Source organism: Austrofundulus limnaeus, unplaced genomic scaffold (genome assembly GCF_001266775.1).
Source record: "Austrofundulus limnaeus strain Quisiro unplaced genomic scaffold, Austrofundulus_limnaeus-1.0 Scaffold462, whole genome shotgun sequence".
NCBI lineage: Eukaryota > Metazoa > Chordata > Actinopteri > Cyprinodontiformes > Rivulidae > Austrofundulus > Austrofundulus limnaeus.
In genome coordinates, this window is record NW_013952864.1 from 46,961 (window position 1) to 68,121 (window position 21,161).

Consider the following 21,161-nt stretch of genomic DNA (forward strand, 5'->3'; position numbering starts at 1 on the left):
AAAAGATCTTCTCAAATGGATAGCTCAGATTTCTTGGAAGTGGCTGCTGCATGTACTTTCTTCTGGCTGTGTTAGAAGCTTCATGCAGGTTAATGGTCTCTGTTTTTGAGGCAGGACGACAGGACAAACTTGGGCAGCAATGACTAAAGAAAACAGAAACTGCTGGGTGCCTGTCTGAAACCTCAAAAAGCTTTGGCCAATTATAACTCTGGAAGAAAAAGTAACACAACACTGGTAATTTTGGACCCCGTTTGGCTCAGAAAGCCTTTGCTGAGACGATGTTAAAAATATTGTCAGATTGCACATCAATTAAAGCTGCAAGAAGACTTACACCTTCGTATCTGTTGTTCTATTAATCACCAATTGAGGCTCTGCTTTTTAAACAGGTCAGCTGCAACAAACACGTGAGCAATTAAAAAGTCTCACTTTTAGGCTAATGCACAACTGACTGATCGCTGAGCATGAAAAAAGCAGGAAGTCTAAAAAAGGATGTGAGACCAAAAAAAGATATGATTGCTTTTAAGTTTTCATTCCAGTGTTTTAAGTCTTGGGAAATGTTCATCTGTTTTCAAAACTAGTGTTGGAGGTTACATTTTTTTGCTTAAATTTCTTGTCTTAAATTGTCCAAGCAGAAATAAAAACATAATATTCGCAACTGTTTCACTCTCTCACAGTAGGATTTAGTTAATTTTATTGAACAGGGTGTGTTCTGTCGTTTATTTGACTGGCAGCCTCTCGTTAAACGACATTTAAACTATATCATCTGTGCCGCTGGTACTTTTTGTTTGTTTGTTTGTTGTTCTCTTTTCTTGCCCTTTCTCATTCCAGTAAGTGACCACAGCATGCAGCCATTCAGTGACACGAGGCACCGAGCCAATCTCACTGACGTACTGCACCACAGCCTCTTACCTCTGCATGTCATTACATTTCTGGACACGCACTTAACCTAATTAAAGGATGCCAATAACAAACTGCAGCATCAGACTTTGGACATCTTGGCAGCTAAAATGTTAGATACACAAATATTAAACATTACTCCAAAGATGATATGAAATGAAAGCTGCTTCCTGTTGGTCCATTGTTGTATTTTGCAGACTTGTGGCATCAGCTAATCCTCCTTGCCGCGTCAGACAGTGTCAGCATGAGAATGATCCAAGAGGCATTTCTGTCTGCTTCAAAAGCTGGATTACAGACTCGAGGAGATTATCCATCCAACAACTTCAACAAGCATAAAAACAAAGCTATTACAATGCCTCTCAATGTGCAGTGATTAGTTGTGTATTTCTAGATTAGTGTCCCCTTGTTTGCAAACTCGCACAAAGAATCCCTGCAGTGAAAAACTTCTATCATGTTCAGAAAACAATCCTGTATTGTTTAACTAAATGTTTCTGGTCAAAGCTTGCTTTGTGTATTTTTCGCTCTCTTTAAAACATAAGTTGTATGTTAAACAAATGCAAGTTGTTTTTTTTTTTTTACAAAGAATGCGTGTTTCTTCAGGGTGGCAGGATGGAGTTCGTCTGATTAAAAAAACCTCTGCGGAGGGAAGAGTGATACGCTTTCTCCTCTAGCTGCTTATAAATGAAATAATTACATTGTGGTTCTTGAGGGAAACCTTCTCCTATTAGCCACCATTCATTAACCTTCTTCCAAAAGGAATATCTTGAAGGGGTTGGGTATTATATTTTATAGGAGTTGGTTATTTTTCCCATCCCAGCAGCAACTGGAACAGATATTCACTAAAAAAAAAAACTCGGCTGGCATGCACCGCACATCCTCCTCGCCGTGAGCAGCAAGTGATCATTTTGTTATCAATATTTTATGATGTACATTAATTACCCTTGAACTGTCTGTGAGCTGCAGACAAACGCTCCCTGGTGACTGTGTCAGAGGGAGCCCTGCCAAGTCCAGCGAACCCCGCGCTGCTGTGATTGACAGTATTTTAAGAGCTGCTTTTGACAGAAGAATCTTTCTCTGCTTCTGTGGAAAAAGCCAAACATTACTCACTTTTATAGATGTGTGCAGTCTATAACCCAAGCTCTTACCAGACCACTGAAAGTGATTTGAAGGGAGGGTGGGCTGTGTGTGTGGGGGGCGGTCCTCCCATTGAATAATGATGATTAGTGCCCAGTGGTGGAGTTTACTTTTTATGCTTTTGTTCAAGAGCCATGGTTTTGCTGCCATTCCAATAAATAAATGTGTAGTTTTTAAAATACCTCAAACAGAAATGACAACTGAGAGATTAATACAACCCCTATCATCAAATGTCGTCACACGAAAAGTGACAGGTGCTCCGCCCCTTTTGGGGCGGGACTTACAGTCAGTCCCCTCCTCCTCTCCCCCTCCCCTCCCTCACACTCCTCACTTCCTCTTTAACCGTAATCCTACCACTCACCGCACACTTCCACTTTTTATCGGATGTCAGCCTAACCGCATCCTTTGCAAAAGTTTCAAGTGACCTTAGACTTACTCACTGCCTTAATAACTTTATCCAATTAACAGGTGTAATTATCATAACAACCAACAGTGAATTTAAGGGGGGGGGGGGGTGTTTGACTTTTTTCTGATTTGATGACAGGCCCACTCATTAACCGACATGACATCATGCAGCTTTCTTCACAACATAAAATAACACTGTCAAAAACAATGGGGATGTAAAAATAACTTGTGTCAGTTTCATCAACCTGCATGTAAATTAGGAACAATTGATCCAGGGATGTTTGTAACTGATTGGAAAGCTAATGAAGGATGGGCTGACAGATTTATTTACTGAGTTTTATTTAACCAGGAAAATCTGAACAATGAAAACTAATTTCTACAACTTCCTAGAAATGAAAGTAATGAGCCTATCACTTTTATACTGGTCAAAAAAATGAAACTGTTAATCATGCTGTAGATTATGTCTTTAGATCAGTAATTTATTTAATTAAGTTCACACAACGGACTAGAATATACTCAAAATAACATTTTATATTTCCTCCACACCCGTCCATCCCCTCTTCTCTTACCCGAGACCCTCTGTCCTACCTGCTGCCCCTGACCCCTAATTTACATTACTTGCATTCCGTCTCTGCTGCGCTGCGCTGAGCAGGTCACAGCTGTGCGTTTCAAGTCCAGTTTACACTACCTATCACAGAAAATGGCTGAACCAATCAACATGAAATGTGGCAGGAATGTAGATGTGTCGGACCTACACTGCACCAGCCAACGGTTTTACAACCCCATATTTGAGGAGGGGGCTCCATTTAAAAAGGTCTGGTCGTACAGAACTGCTCATAACTCAAAAACTACTCAACAGAGGAGCTTCAGATTTTATTTTGTTTATTTGGGGTTGTTTAGGTCTGATGAAGGGCTATCCATCGAACCCATCAATGACTTCCCCCCCACCCAAAATAGTAAATCTGTTCTGGTGAGTTCTGGTGCACTGGTGCTTACGTGCAGCAGTCATATATGCTGTTGCGATACGGTACCTAGTTTTTTACTACAAATTTGAAATTCTCCTGTATGAGAATTTTCAACAAGAAGTTCCTGAACTTGGTGGCAAAGTTGCTTTTTGTAAGGTTTTTATCGTGGACCCTCAAATAATCCCATTCAAAACCCATATCTGAAGGTAGTCATGCCTGGGTTACAACTATTTTATTATCTTCCCTTCCAAATGAAGGATTTTTACAGTATATATTTTACAGTCTAATAAACAATGAGTTTGCATTTTCATTGTCCTTTAGACTGAAACAAAACCAAAAAACACACCACATGATTAATTTCACTGCAAAGCGTCTTACTATGGGAGTCAGTAAAAGTAAGGACGACACAGAGTTATCTTTACACCCAAGTCTGATGCACAGAAACATTTTGCAGCTTTTTTGTGTTTCTTGGCCAGAAAAGCAAAGGGGAAAGGGAAGTGATCTTTTCGAAACTCCTGAACCCTTTCCAATAACACTGAATTCATCTGACCTTTTCTAGTCAGCAAGCGGTTTTGCTGAATGCTCCCACAGATTAAGCACAAAATCATTAAAATGGTCATGCTGCCAGCCAGATCGGACACATCAGAATGAGGGCCAAATGTTATAGGAGCTTATGGAGTGTGAAAGGTTAACTGGGGAAGGTGTGCAGAGAAAAAAACTCCAAAATTAATGCCTAAAAACAAGACAAGAAATAGCCTGTTGACTGTATTTGTCACATGAAATAGTTTGTTGTGTTTAATGGGTCAAACCACTGAAACCTCCCAGCTTTATTTGAAATAACTTAACTGGCAAGTATCCCCATGCCCCCAACAAGAACCCCACCTGCATCACAGCAGACATTTCCTGCCAGTTCTCAGTGCTGAATTGCTCTGAATAATTGTATGTGTAGGCCTGCAGTATCTGTTATTACTTCCCAATTGGGATTCTGCTTGTGCAGGCATTATAATTAAATTCATTAGGAGGCACACTGGGCACACTGCAGCACAGTCAGGATTTTATTATGCCACAAAATTATATAAATTTTTAGGCAAACCAACCTCAAAGCTGATGACTCAAGCAGTTGCAAACTAATGGACCCTTACATCGAGCTCTTAATAATTTAACAAAAACTGCAGCTCGATGTAGGAAGAACACAACACTTCATTATATATTGTGAATAATAAAACTGACCATGTTTATCCTCTTCAGTAACTCACTGACAAAGCCACAGTTAGAACTCACAGTTGATTATATTGAAGCAAATTACAGTTAACTGACTGCACTTTGTTACAAAAATTGTTACGCCACAGAAAAATAGACCATTAAAACCAATAAGGAAATAAAGTGAAGTTAATAAATTGGATCATAAATGTGTTCATCTAAGATCAAATCAAGAAAAAACAATTGTTCCCACACCCCTAAAAATAAAAAAAGTCACTTAAGACAGTTTTTATGTGTGAGGTCTTCAAATTCAAGAAGTAATCAAAGTAACTCCAGTTCATTAACTGGAGCTATGTTTTTTTTTTCCTTGTGATCAATTTAAAAAAAATAACTATTCAGAAATTGAAACATCTTCCCCAAACAGAAGCAACAGAGATTATACATCTGTAGTTTCAGCCCATGATTGCAATTTTCATTCCATGCATGTAGCCAAACTATTTCTCATCACATTATAATACAAAAATCAAGCCACATACAATTACAGAGACTCAGCAAGCATTTTCAACACATTTTAAATTCAAATCAGTGGGTAATATGTCTGCCAAAATCACAGCTGAAACGCTCCTCTCACAGATGTTAACCCACCTTTTTCCAGTTTGAACAGCACATTTTAGCAAGTTTACACAAATCAGTTTGGTCTGATCCTGACCCACTGTTGGTCATAGGACACCATCTGTTGACAATGATCATTTTTATTATCTTTTTTATGTACTTTGTGGCTTTTGGTTTATTGCTTGCTGATCATCCTTTTTTCTGGGTTCATTTTCTAAATGCTAATTGACAGCTAAAGAAATTGACCATCTGTAGATTTAAATTATATCCATATTTTCTTGCTAACATTCATGCATAATGAAATGAATATGCAAAGGGGGGATGAAACTGCTGGAACATGATAAGTTACAAAAACTCTGTTTAAATAATATATATTCTCGCCTTAGTTATTATAAGCTGGCTATTTTTATTTGTCCAAGCTAAGTAAGTTACATTGCCAAGACTTCTTATCGTCTATGTTTGTGACTCTCTGAGAAGCTAAGAATCCTGAGATTCTGCATATTGCTGATGTATTGAGGACAAGGGGCCATTAATCCTAGCAGAACCTGTCGAGATAAAAGCAAAGCTCTGGTGGATTGTGCAGTTTGCTCACAAAACTAGAAATTTATTCAAACAGCGATGATTAATCCCCATGAATCTGTCTTTGCATTACTCTGAGAGCGAGTTTTTGCCATCAGCACACTCAAAGCTCTGTCATCTTCTTTTTATTGGGACCATAAAAACACATTTTATCTCCCAATGTCTGTAAGCAAAGACTGGATGCCAAGATAATATTGTCTCCGTAACTGTTTATTACACCTGTTCTGAATGACAACGCTCAAACTCACTGGAAGCGTCATGCGTTCCACCACAGCTTCCTCAAAGGCAGTCAAGGTTACCGACTCTGACAGCGACAAAAATGAAAAGGGAGAAGATCATAAAACGCAGCAACAAAAGAACAAATGCTGACCTTCTGTAGCAGAAAGGTGTTTTTACTGTAGGTGTTCTTCAAAACTTACATTGTTAGATTCAGAGGAAGCAACATTTAGCCTTTTTTTATTTTTTAAGTTTTGCTTGTTTTCATTCTGAAGTGTTAAAGCCAAGCTGGTTATCGCCCAATGGCCACTTCTGGCCCTCGGGCCTTATTTTTGCCCATGTGCGTTCCAAGCCGGTCTGGTGCAATGATCAAAGTGGTGACAGTGGTGAGTTATAGTGTACCTCGGGCGAGGATGGGCCTTCTTTGTTCTGCCCTCCTCTCCTCTGAGCCGCGAGTCTCTATCTGAATCTGTGCTCCTTCCTCATCCCAGATACCTCTTACGGTCAACGACTCCATCAAAAGCCTGACAAAACACAGACAGGCCCCTCTCCATCACTCTCTGCTGGGCTGAAATGGGATCTGTTTGTTCAAGGCGAAGGGGCCTCATGGGCAGTGATGAGATACAACAGCCAGCCTGTCCCCAGAAACAAATGACTCCAAGCATACCTCATTTTCTTGACTTTTTAGTATTATTGAGATTTCTTACACTGACAGCAGCCATCAGTCACTGTCAGCTGAATGTATTTTCTTCTGACCCATCACTGTCATAGGCCAAAAATATATATTTATAGTGTCCAATGCAATGATTGTAAAAGATTCAAGTGATTTCTGATGACTCTATTCAGGGGAAAACACATTGCGTTTGACATTGAAGATAACTGTTCTCCATTTACAGTATAAGACCTTATTGCTGGCAGCAGATGCAGAAACAAACAGCAATGAAAGTGCATTAAAAGAGTAAAGTGTGGGTCTAGAATGCACCAAATAATAAGGAAAGAAAAGAAACTCAAAACAATAAGAAAAGTTGATTAATGAAGTGTTTACAGCCCAGAGCCAAGGTTTTCAGTGTCACAAAGACAATTTTGTTTTTACACTGCCTGGGTTCTTATGGAAACTGTGCACCTTCAAATAGATTCAATATTGCTTTGCACTTTTTACAAGCATCCTTTTTTTAAGAGGAAGCAATAAAAACACTGTATGATTCACTAGGAGGAGGTAGCTTTTAAAAGACACAGACAGAGTTACATTTACATCATGTACAATAGGCCTCCCTTGAAAAAGAGGTCTGTGATCTCAATGCATTGGATTTGCCTGGTTAAACAATGATATAATTAATTTAAATAAATAAATAAATAAATAAATAAATTGGCAGAGAGCAGCTGAAAGAAGCTGAAAAGGTTGAAATAGCAGAAAGAAGCTGATAAAAAATGAAATTAGTAGGGGGGAAAAGTGGAAAAGGTGAAAAAAAGCTATAATCAGCTAAATAGAAGCCAAAGGAAGCTGAAATTAGTACAATTGAGTTAAAAAAGCAAAACTAGAAAAAAAGTTTAAAGTGCCGTAAAAGGTTTATGAACATTTTGAAGGGTTTTAACGATGTTGAAAACAGCTAATTTTCTATTAGAAAAACATGGCAAAAAAGCTACATATCTCAAAAAGCAGTGGACAGCGCTAATTCAAAATTTATTGCACAATTTCTGAATTTCCCACCACTGTCAAAAAGTATAAATCGCTGAAGTATCAAAAGTCATAGTTTCCTGCAGAAAGTGAACATTTTGATATAAAATTGTTGAAATAGCACAAAAATGGCAGAACACGATGTGTGGCAAAAATGTGACGCATGCTGACGTGTAGAATCATTTGATACTTTGAAAAGTGTTAGCTAAAATGTTTTTATCACTACTATAATGGGTTTAATGTTAGCCTTAACCGACCTTATTTAATGACTTTATCCCCGAAAACATGAAGATAAAATCTCAAACCTTCTTATAAAACTAATGGTTTCTTTCCTCAGCCTGGAGTGGGATTTGTCGCAGTGGTAACCATATCAGGAAGCTTGTTGCTTTCTATGATTCTGGTGTTTTTCAAGAACATTTCTTGATCAGATGGACTTACACAGCACATGGATGTTTCACAGACATAGCCTCGTCCTATCATTAGGCTTAAAAATTAGGGATGCACCAATATGAAAATTTAAGCCAATATCGATATCCAATTTAATTATTGCCATTATGGCTAATAACCAATATTACACACAAATTATATTATACATATACGCACAAATACACTTGAGTCTTTTTTTTGATAAATAAATGACCAGACCTCTGACATGGCTCCTTACTTCAGTTATTCCTGGCTGTGCAGCGTCAATATCACTATCATGATAAAACAGATGCTGCTCAACCAACCATCTCCCCTCCCAAACCAGAAACACAAAGCTAAAAAGTGGGAAATCAATAATGGACATTAATATCGGCCTAGTTTTACATATCGGAACGATAGCGATATTCTATAAAATGACCAAAATCGGCCGATACCAATATTAATACCGATGCATCCCCATTAAAAATTGTCTCACGGTTAAAAGTTCTTCCAGGTTGAAACTCTTTTCTTTTTATTGTATTGTTGTCACAGTTTATAAAAGCCATTGGGGAAAGATTTTCTCCTTCTATGATCTAGTAAAATAGATTATCAGAATCAACCCACAAAGACAACCATTTCTCAGTCCAACGGGCTCACTGACTTACTCTGCTGGAACATGGACCGAAATACCAATTGTGCACTTAGCTGCCCGCTGTCAGCTTCATTTTTCCATGTGAAAACATTAAGCCCACAATTGTTTACTTACCCAATTACCATGGCCACAGAAGACACACTTAAACTGAAAAGTGTGATGTTAATTGCCATATAAAGAGCCTCTTTACCTGCTAAACTGTTAGATTGCTTATGTTCTCTTTCACAAGATTGGTAGTTTAGAAAAGGAGACATGATTCTGGTGAGATGCTGCTGTGAGAGAAAAAGGGCACAATTAGTTTCCGGATCAATTTGCCAGGAAAAGGAGGGGACAAAAATCAATACTGTGATTATGCATGAAAACGTCACCGGTGTGCATTGAGATCAAAGCATGAGTGGGTTAAGCCAAAGCAACGGGGGATCTATCTATAGGTTATCCATAAGCCATGTGGGGGGGAGGGGGACAACAACAGTGCTCCAGACAGACGTGCATACAGAGGGATAAATTACAACAAGATATGTAAATGGAGACAAGTTATCTTTACCCCAGAGCGTATGAAATTATGTCAGCTTTTATTATCTCATTTGTAATCAATAATGTGGAAATTCTCAGAGGACGCACTTAAAGGTGTCCTTCGGGAGTTTCCACGTTTGAAACGCGAACGGGGAAAAGAGGGCGTGGTCACTTTCTAAACCAATCTGTTTACTAAGAGCATCAAATGGATAGTGGGTAACACGAGGAGTCAAAAACTGCTACATGCTGCTGAAACTGCAACGGAGCTTGACATTTTCTGAGCGGTCAGAGGGGGTCTCTGCTGTAAATGAAAGCCACACAGGTCTAACATTTACACTCACTGCTGCGGAAAAGAGCAAGCAATCAAAAAGAGTCACGGAGATTCAAACATTTATGAGTTTCTTTTTGCCTTTGAGGTCAAAGGATTAAGATCGAATCTGGAGACAGAATGATAAGAGAGGAAGCAGGAGGAAACAATGACTTTCTGCGCTTTCACGTAACCGTTATAATCACCGAGAGCATCTCGAACGGGTGATCTGAAATTGCGGAAGTCTTGTTTGGTGTGAATTATGGACGGTGCCTGAATGGGCCGCATTGTTGTGTCCCTTTACACAGAATAGGAAACAGCAAACAGATGAGGGAGTGAGATGAAAGAGCGGGGCACCTGGCAGGGCCGCAGCTCAGCATCTTTGATCCACGGAGGCGAACATCAAAGACTCTGTTGGCGGCTTTGTGTGGGCGCCGGCCTGTGAAGCAGTCACCACCATAAGCACCAACCGACGGCGCAAAGTGCAGCTCAACAAGAGCAGCGGCTTAGGAAAGGTGGGCTTTCACAGGCTCAAATTTCAAACAATCGCGCAGTCTCTCAAAAGCAGGAGTCCGATGTGATCAATTCAACAGTAACAGGAAGGAAATTTCTGTGCAATCACTACCACAGGAAACATTTGTGGGAACGTAAAACACCTACTGTGCACAATGTGTTTATTTTATCTTTAGCTTGCTACAAATCTATAAGCTAAAAATAGCCACTGTTTTTCCTCCTGCACTGACTCAACGTTTCTTCCTCATTTCAAATCAGTAAACAAAGGAAATTGTTTATTATGACTTCAACACTTAAGACGGGTAAAAAACTGGTCAGGATTGAACATTTGGATCAGATATTAGATGCAACAGACAGCCAAGCTATTTTTTTATATATATATTTGTTGACCATTTAATGATGCCCTAACCATGCTCACCATAAGACGTTGGCTTGAAAACTAATAGATTTGAATGGCATTAGGTTCAACATGAATATTGGATTTTTTTTTATCTATTTATTGTAATATATCTTTTTTTCAAGGGAGACCTGGGCCTGAATGCAACATTGTCAACCTATTTAAATAACAGAAAAAAGTTAAGGGAAACTTTTTTGTCTGTTGTGCTTTCACAATAAACTGTATTCCCCTATTTATAATCAGATTTGCTTGTTTGAAACGCATTATAGAGGTTATTGCATCTTGTATCACTCAGCTTTAGAGGGTAGAAAAAGCTGCTGCAAGTCTTTTAATGGGCAGACAGGAATATAAGCACATTTCTCCCAGTCTAGCGTCAATCTATTGGTTGGACTAGACTAAACACCGGAATAGAACTTTGCACAAATGCTTTACGTTAATCTACCTTTCTTAAAATCTGAACAAAGCACTATCAAATGATGATAAATATTAGCACATCGCCTTGTCTGATTCCCAACCGTTGTTGCAAAAAAAAAGAACACACACAGACCTTAAAATAATAAATGGAAGCCAAAGCAAATTTGAATATTCAAGCTGTTTGAAGAACAAAAATCTACCAGGATCATCTGGAAGTCAGCAATAATGTGAGAAATGTCAGCGTGTTCATTTAATAAAAGCAGTCCATAAAACAGGTGCTCTAAAATAGATGTGCAGAGCCAGATCGCAGTTTACAACAAAGTTGTACCGCAGCAGAACGACTCATTCATCATGTGAGCAGTTATAAAAGAGACGGACAGATGTTGTTCATCAAAAGAAATCCAATGTTAATATGAGAACAAACTAATTAAATGGTGTTCTGAGCAGAGTAGCATAATGTTTTACAAGGGAACTACAGATTTTTACAACTGACTGAACTTTTGTTTTAAAGTTCGCTCAGTTGATGGTTTAATTAGCTCGCTGTGGTCTGATGCAAAAAAATGTAAGAGGACAAAATCCTTCAGTATACAGTTGTGTAGGAGGCGTTTAAATGTAAAATTCTCATATGATTATTAGAACTACTAAAACAAATGTAACTGAAATGTATCTGTCTTTTAAATGTCCTGTCTTTGTTCTGATCAGATTTGGAGTAAATTTGCATTGTTTCCTCCTCAATGTGGTTTTAATTAGCTGTGGGACACCATGCGATCCGGTTTCTTCAGAGTGGCTGGTTCACTGCCAGTGTTGGGGAGCGGCTCGACTTCATGTAATTAAACCAGAAAATTTGCATCAAATTTTACATTTCTCTGGTGGCTGTTTGACTAAATTCATATTTGAATTATGGTAATATTTTAGGAACAGTTTTTTTGCCTTTTTTTTTGTAGTTTGTGACACTAGAACTATAGCCAATTAGTGTAGCAGAAACTGCTTGTTTTGATTGTTTTTGTTTGTTTTAGCAACATCTCAGCTATAAAGAAGCTAAAAAACAACATAATCTTGCAAATGTTGATTTCAAGTTATTTTATTAATAATAACTTCTTATTTCTTTCTTTGTTCATAAAAATTGTTTCTTTTTCACATCCCTCTAAAAAATGGCAAACTGGAATAAATGCACAATTTGTAATTTTGCCATTTAACCTGAAATGTTTCAGCTGCAGGAGGTGAATGATCTGCTCGTCTGTCAGTAGAAAATCTGATCAAATATGAAAGCAGTGAGATCAAAACAAAATGAAAGTTAACTCAGAACAAGCAAAGCTTAATACAAGCTTAACACAATCTAATTAATTGTTTATTTCAAAGGATTTGTGTTCTCTTTCAGTAAAAAAAAAAGCAACAGGTCCTATGCTCTTGCACTTTGATGCTAACAACTGTCACTGTTTCCCAAAACTGTAATGTAGAAGTGATTTTTTTTATTTTTTATTATAATTTCTTATGCTGGGGTCTTTGAAGTGTTATAATGCATGCTTCAATTTGCATCAAAAATTATTTTATGAATGCATCACAGCCCCCTATGTCAGGTGGTGTCTGAGGCTCCTCACCACTTTGAACTGGACACAAGCTTAACGTCCACACCACTGGGATACAGTCTATTAACTTCTGTCCATCTCACAGTGTTTTATTACTAATACTGCTTAACTTTTATGATGTTCAACAGACAGTGGGGCTAACATGACTGTCAAGTTAGACGAGATATTAACTCTTTACACTTAAGTAAATTTTTTTCACATTTTCAAGTAAGTTTAGGAACTTAGCTGATGAAATTTATGCTGCATTAAGATGTTAAATAAAATGCAACTACAAGTTACGAGAATAGTCACAACATTACAAGATTAAAGTCTTATGCAAATGAAGCCATAATATTCTGAGAATAAATATATAGTTATATAACTATAACTTGAATATCTTTCAGTAAACAGGTAAAAAGACACATTTTGTGTCAGTGTCCAATATATATGGACCTAACTGTATGTTTTTCATGAATTCAATTTATGTATTTAAAGAAATTCTACTGAAGTTTCAGACTAAAAAATTCAGATGCTTGGTTTACCCAAACGAGCGGACAGAATCTTTCTCTGAGACTTCAAATATCTGCAGCTGAACAGTGGAGAGTGAAGCTTTTGAAAGCTAAAACTTATTAGAATAATTGCACACCTCAATTTCAAAGAAAAGATGGAAGATTGCCTTGAGTCGAATAAAAAGAAAGATGAATTATGGATTTCATTGGCGAGTTTTGCTTCAGAAAAAAGCAAATAGTCATTTCCTCCTATTGCACTATGTTGAGTCAAACCGAGGCTCTTTTATTTTATTTTAATTAAAGCAAAGACAAAATCCACAAGTTGCTGCTGTGATACTCGGCGAATGCACTGCTGTACCTACTGAACACCCTGCAGGTATTCAAACATAGAATATAGATTTGCTCAATTGGCAATACAGTTTAAAAAAAAACACATCGAGCTATCTTTTAGCTCAACTTCTGTAGTCAAAAGGAGAAAAACTGATGCAAAAACAAAAGTTAAAACTGATTTGCATCTAAAAAATGTCTTGATTTGAAATATTTTTAGTTAAGTAGATACTTTAATTTTATACAACTTAAAAACCACAACAAATTATACGGTCAGTGATCTAAACAGTGCCTTTTCTATTCACTCAGTGTCAGAGCGCAGACCGTCAGCTTATTGTTCCTCTTGTGGGCGATCAAATGTCCGGCTGCTCATCGAGCTGCAGTGTAAAAAGGGCTGACCACTTTCTCTACTATAATTGGACAAATGCATCGATTACATCAATAGCAAATTACAACATTCATAATTGATCCCTAGACAACTGCAGTATAGGTCATCCTGCTGTTCAATAGCCATACCACAATATTCATGTTACACTGAACATATTCAGGAACTAATTAAATCTCAGAGGAGAGGATCAATGGAAGAAGAAGCACAGGAGAAGTATTGATTGCAGCCTACATCAGGGATCTCTTAAAGCAGGGAAACTGTGTGCCGTGATGCATTTTATTATTATTGTAAATGATCACTGGGATGATTTTTTTCCCATATAAATGTGCATTTAGGGTCGTCGTGTTCGGTTTGCATAGCTCGAACAAGAAAAATTCCTCCTGAATGAAAATAAATGTTCTCCTGCATCTATTGCATTCTCTCCACTACGCTTCTATTAACTATGAGATTACATTTATATCGAACTGGAACACGGCTGAATTTTCAAGATGTCCGCAGAGCACTTAAAGAAGGAAGGTGGCTATCAGCGCAAGATTTCACTTGACGAATCAATATCCAGGACAGCAGGAGAAACAATAACGTCTGCCTAAGGACAATATTGCTGGTGGAAACACTTGGTTGGTTGTTTTTAAGACTGGAGGAATATTTGCTCATATTGTGATGAAAACCTCTCCTTTCTTTCTTAGAGAAGTAAACAAAATAGCTTTGACTGACTTCTGAAGCCCACATTGTTCAGATTTATGATTAAAGCAGAGTTTACTTACTTTTTATTCTAACCTTTCGCTCAAAAACCAATAGGGATTATAAATTGTTCTGCCTTCACTGTATTTAGTAGCCGTTAGAGGGGCTGCGGTTTCTCGGTGGTCAGTCTTACGATCCAAAGGCTGTAGGTTCAAGCCTACGTTGGGTCAGGAAGGCCATCTGGTGCAAAAAAAAAACAATTGCCAAATCGTTCATGCGAGTTCGCTCGCTGCGGTGCCCCCGGCAAAAGGAAGCAGCTGAAAGAACATTTTCTAGCTGTTTGGGCATTAAAGTATGTTTAAAATGCATTTATTGAATCAGAGTGGATAGATTCCACTGAAGTCCAAAACAGACAGAAGCTGTGACTTTCTGAACATTTCTTCATTGAGAATTGATTTCACCACCTGATGTAAACAGTGGGTTTAGTAAAGCTATGGAACCTTAAAAAACTGGTAAGGTTCAATATAATAAAACATCTTTACCTTATATTTGCAAATACACATAATTCTACTCTGCAGAAATGATGCCACAGTGTTACTAAACTCACTGTAATTTACATTGTGAGCACATAAATTATTATTAGTTACTATAATTTGTAAATGAACAGTAGTGGGCAGCACTAATCTAAAAAATTGTTCTGCTAGCCCTAAAACACTAACTCAAATATTTAGGTCCCCTAATTCTAAAGCACTAATGCACTGAAAGTTTTAGCAAAAGCTAATTCTAAAGCACTAAAATAACCAAGTCAACTCATGAACATTCTTCAACAGACAACATGTGTCACATAATGCCATGTTGCTCTCTTAAGACTTCTCATTGACATTCCTCAGCCTTGTTTCATTTCATATATTGTCACCTGGTGGATAAATGTCACATATGAACAAAATGTGTTCACCTTCAGCTGTTAACATTAACATTGATCAAAAACATTTATAGACCTCGGTTAGTGCTACTAAATTTAGACCATAAATTTAGCAAGTGCTAATCCACTAATGCATTTAAAAATTAGTAAAAGCCCTAAAGCACTAATCAGGAAATTAGTTCCTCTATTAGTGCTTTAGTGCTTTAGGAGAACTGTGCCCACCACTGTAAATGAACATAGAACTGAGACAAAATTTGGACTTTACAATGTATAATACAGTTTATACGTACATACAGTTTATATAATACAGTATAATACATTTTTTAAACAGCTTCCCATCTTTGATATTTTTATAAGGTCAGCATAGCCTCATCAAATAGTTTGATCCAGCTGTAAAATCAGGTTTTATTAAAGACGAAGCTTGTTTTTCCTGGGCAGCAGAATTATTAAAAAGCCTCAGAGTTCATTTTGCACGCCCGTAAAAGGTTTCAATGCATTTAGAGCTGAAATATTGGTTGTGTCATTTCAAGCTGCACTTCTCCTCCATTCTGATCTCTGCTGATGACCTTTCTCTACTGTCCACGTCTCTGTCCTGGTGAAGAGAGTACTTGGCCACACTCCATCTCGTCCCAAATGGGGCCAGCTGAGGGAGGGAGGGGAGTGAATGGGTTTTTTCCCCTAGTCATTGGAAACAGCTGTCATGCTGTCGTCTGGCGCAGATCTGCAGCCAGAACCGGATGGGGGAGCCGGCGGCGAGAGGAGAGCTCCTGTTTTTTGTGTCCGCTCGCACTTAAAAACCCTCACCTGAGTGAATTAATCGAGCCATGCCTCCCAGCTACACTTAAAGCTCAGGGACATAAACAATCAGACAGCTTTGCTCCAGGAGGAAACACTCCTGGCATCGCCTGGGTGTTTTCAGAAAAACAGTTCCTCGTTAACAAAAAGACTTCCTTGTCCTTGGCTTTCATTTTATGCATATATTTAAAGGTTGCATTTGCAGGTAAGAGATCTGATATGAGGGGGGATAAAAGCCATTTTTTTCCTCATGTACCTGCAAAACCTGCTACAAAATCAAAATGTGGAGTAGAGAGGGAAGGTTTTCGTGCAAAACCTTTAGCATGTGTTTCATTAGCAGGACCTGACCTTATCTCCCAGGACCAAACCTTATCTCCCACAGATGCAGCCAGCATGCATAATAGAGGAGGCCCTTTGTGCCAAATGCTGTGGGGCAGAGCCCATACCCCTTTCCTGGTTCAGACCCCTCCTCTCAAGCCACAGCTGTACACACAAATGTACACACAGGAATAAAGAAAAGCACACACAAAAAGACACTCACCTCCCATGTGTTCATTACCACCTCTGTGTTGTTGGGTGATATTTTTCCCCCCTCCAGAGGCAGCATTTGCATGACTCAGAAGACGATGTCTGAGATTGTAACCAAGCTCCTGCACCAAAGAGACAATGAGGTTGTATTTTTACCAAGAACCCATAAAAGATAACAGAGAAATCTTTGTCAGATGTGGACATATATTAACATTATCAAAATGTAGAATTGTTTTAATCAAATGGAAACACAAGCACATCTGTACGTACGTGTCTGATGGCAATCTGTGCATGTAAAGTGTATTTGTGTGCAGAATACCAGATGAGCAACTGTGCAACAATCAGAAACGCGAGGAGGCGACCCACTCCATATTCATGAGTTTCCCCATATGCGACCCAACAAGGTAAACAAAGAATATTAAAGACAGACACTGAGGGACAGCCTAATGAACACCTACATATATTACTCACAGTGTAATGAATCGATTGAGTTTGCTCTTTCATCTAATATTTATAAAAGTAATATTCCTGAGACTTTCAACCTGAAATGTCTGGAGTTTACCAGCAGACCTCCTCAGCTCATTATGAGGAAAATATGAAGCTTCACATAATGAAATATATGAAATCCATCAATCACCTGCAGCTATGTGGAGCAAAAATCCCTTAAAAATATATAATTAGCACAAAACGTAAGGAAATTAGTGTTTGGTTGATCATTTTTTGGTTGTAACAATGCTTCTTAAATCTTACAGAGAACACCTGATTGGCAGCACCTGTGGGTACCAGAATCTCAAAGCAAGTGTCAATAACAACAGCAAAATAAGCTGTTTAGAACATTTGTCAAATATTTAATGTGCACAACCCACATACTCAGCTGTACTGCTCATCCCACAAACGCATGTTCCTTACAAATGTTGCACCATTTAAAAAGGGGAATTAACAGACTTTTCAATGGCATAAAATTTATTGCCAAGAAGCATCGTCACAACAAATATCTTACCAAACACACATTTCCTTACTTTTTGTGCTAATATATTCAGAAAGGCCAATGTTATGTTTAGAAAAAAATGTGAACAGATAAATGTGTTGGTACACATGGGAAAAAAAGAAAGAAAGAAAGAAAGAAAGAAAGAAAGAAAGAAAGAAAGAAAGAAAGAAAGAAAGAAAGAAAGAAAGAAAGAAAGAAAGAAAGAAAGAAAGAAAGAAAGAAAGAAAGAAAGAAACCTTTCGGACTTGCCATTGTGCATTTTGGTGAAATCTGTTCCTTTTTTGGAAGGGGGCTTCCTTCCGTGAAGCCCGTTATGATTAAATACAATCAAAATGATGATCTATTTTCTATCATTCATACAATCCATCTGATTGACATGGGGTTGCATTCCCTCTTGTGTTCTAGGACAGTGTTTCCCAAATTTGGGGTCGGGACCCAAAGTGGGGTCCCAAAACACCAAGGTGGGGTCATGAAAATATTTTCTGAATTGATGACATTTTTGCCTTAGTTGTTACAAAGGAGTGAGGTTAGTGTATTTAAAATGGATAAATGTAGTATAAAAATATTGTTACTATGCCCATGTTTTGTTGACCTGATACAAATGTTTATCATCCAAAATTAGCTGGGGGCACAGGTCTCTGCTACTGTTATTTTGTGGGTCAAAAGCTGAAAAGTTTGGGAACCACTGCACTTTGGTTCCCAAAGCTGGGCTTGGGACCCAGTTATGGGTCATGAAGCACCTTGGATAATCTCCAGAAATCAATATAAAGGGTAATAAAATAATTGCTGATGCAATATTTTCCCTATAATTATTACAAAAACACAAAGTAAGTTAAAATAAGTATTTATATTTGTGTACAAGCTGTTTAGATTGTCAAAAAGCCTGTGTTTTTAGGGTTATTAATGGAGTTCGTGTACTCAGACCAGTAATATTTGGGGTCACAAGTTTTTGCCATGAATATTTTGTGGGTCAGAAGATAAAAGGTTTGGGAACCACTGTTCTAGGATATTGGCTTTAGTCATATAATATTTGCAGCTTTCAGACAAACACGAAGTTCCTTGAAGATGATCTTATAGCTTTTACTTTTAACGTGGAGGTCTATAATCTTCTTTCTGAGCTCTTCAGATTTCTCTAATTTTTGCTTTCTCTGCTCCATGTTCAGTGTGGTTCCCACAACCATACCAAACTATCCAGTGGCTGTTTTTTACCCCCTTTAAAAAAACTGGATGGCTGATGAAAAGCTTGATGGCACCACTGATGCAAATTAAGGTCAAACACTGACTATATTGCAAAAATTATTATTCTCTTTACCAACAAGTCTATCCAAACAGTTTTAGCATGTCTTTGTATAATAAACACAATATTTTTTTTACTCTTACACACTAAAGGCATGTGTATACATTAGACAACTCTTTGTAATAGAAACACTTTAAGAAAAATGAAGCATTGTTTCATGAGCTGTTACCACAAATTTATCGGCATCTGTTTTTAAAAAAAAGGCTTGTTTTCCATAATGCAAATTAAATATCTGAATCTGATCATCTCTAAATTATCTGTCACAATGAGCTTACATTCTCATTTATCTTCACAGAATATTTAAAGAGCCACCTCGTGAGTGGAGTGTAGTAGAGTGTAGGACACCAGCAGAGCATGACAGCATTGTGGGATAAGTACGACTGCAAACACTGCTGAGGCTGTAGGAACAGAAAAGCCCGCAGGTCCCCCGGGACGCCCAGGCTCTGTTTCTGGAGTCGAAGCAGCTGACAGGTTACCACAGCAGCTTGAAAACCTCTGGAAGCGTCTGAAACCTAAATCACCTTCAAAAAGTGACAGATCACAGCTGCGTTCTCCGTGCCTCTCTCATCACATCTGCTGGTGCAGACTCCACTTTCCTGAGCTCGCCACATGGAGTTTTCTAAAGGCCAAACACCGGATTGGATTTTTTTTTTCTTTTTTGTAAAAACTCTACATCTAAGTTGGAGAATGTCCAACCAGTTTGACTTTTATTAATTAATTAAGCTCTCATGCATGTAAACAAACTAGTTGAACAAATTGGCCCTCCTTACATGGAAGACAAATAGCTATTGGGCTCCCTCTATTGGCCTTTATGCACCTTTATCTGCATCCTGACCAGGTTCAAAGGGTTAATGCTTTGTCAGAGCCTGGGCTTATTTCAGCTCTGTGTTCAGTTTAGTTTTAGCTCATGCTATTTTAACATTAGAATGGAAATCTATAGGAATTTCTTTTGTGTGTGTCTAAAACGGGGAGGTTTCAAACAGAACAAAATGTAGATTTTGCATTCTGAATTATTTTACTGATCAGTTAGTTCACAAATGTTCAGCTTAAATCCTGCTTTTCTGAAATTTGAACGACCAGTTCAAGACAAATCTGCAGAGGATGAAAGATGCAGCCTTATTGTGAGCTGAGACTGATCACCAAAACATAACCTGTGCACTGTATTGCTCAAGATTTTTGCTTAAAATTAAAATGAATTGATAACTTTTTAGAGGCAACTTTGTTAGCAATTAAACTCCCAGGACATAAATCACTGATAGCAATTTGGAGTTGCGTTAGTGACCAAAACTACTACAACTCTTTTATTCCTCAACATCAGATGATGATCGTATGAAACTCCAGCACATGCACTGGGCGACATGCATTCCTTCAAGGGACGTTTTGCCTTTAATTACATACATGAATGAATAAAACCATGGAAGGTGTCAGGACTGCGGAGTCTAAACTATGCAGAAGAAGCTGCAACCTGTTCATGCAGCCGATGTCTGCCTAACAAAGCAGACACAATCCAGACATCAAAACATTTTTTTCCCCCTTCAGGCGTCTAAATTTGGAATATTAATTTACATTCCTTGAACTGACATTTAAGTATTTTCTAACCTTTTTTTTTTCTTTTTCACCAGGAGTGGGAGAAAAGGGGACTACCCTTTGAGCTTCATTATACTGACTCCAGCTGAAGAAGATGATTAAATGTTGAACAGTTAAGATAATAGACTGTAAAAATATGCAGAGAACAACTTCTTTAATCTTACGACCTCTGATCTGAGCTGCTCTTTGCTCCGCCTGCGTAACGCGAGCGCTGCACTCGGATGATTATTACAGCAGGATCACTTGAACTGACCGCGGCTTCCTGAATTAATTAAAAACACAATCTCCAACAAGTCTCTCTCGCTCATTATTGTTGCCAAAGAGCCCAACATCTGAAACAAATTTGGGTTGTAATAAATTATTCATGGACAAAAACAGCAAAGTCTTATTTGTTCATCAAAAACAAGGGTAAATACTGAAGTGATTTCAGTGTTTCCCCTACCATTATACAAGTTCCTCAGTTGAAAACACTAAAATTATAGAAAAGATGTTTAAAAACTTCTTTCCTCAGAAAGTCTTCAGTCCCAAGAACACTAAACTTTAACTTTTAATAAGTACACAGTTTACTCATATTTAAATGAAAATGTTTGACCTGTAAGCAGAAAGCTTATGGATGTTGTTTTTTTATCTCTATTTCAAAGAAGAGGATGAGGAGGACAACGAGGAAGTAGTAGTCAGTAAACTGCTGAC

The 21,161-nt window shown here is 38.0% G+C and overlaps 1 long non-coding RNA gene across 1 annotated transcript in view; it reads right to left on the bottom strand.

Moving 5' to 3' along the window:
- LOC106529723 (uncharacterized) overlaps nt 1-21,161 on the bottom strand; it is a 57,942-nt gene that overhangs the window by 31,604 nt on the left and 5,177 nt on the right. Inside the window, exon 2 of the long non-coding RNA XR_001311671.1 lies at nt 16,613-16,721. This is a non-coding gene — a long non-coding RNA (uncharacterized LOC106529723). The remainder of the gene's footprint in view (nt 1-16,612; nt 16,722-21,161) is intronic.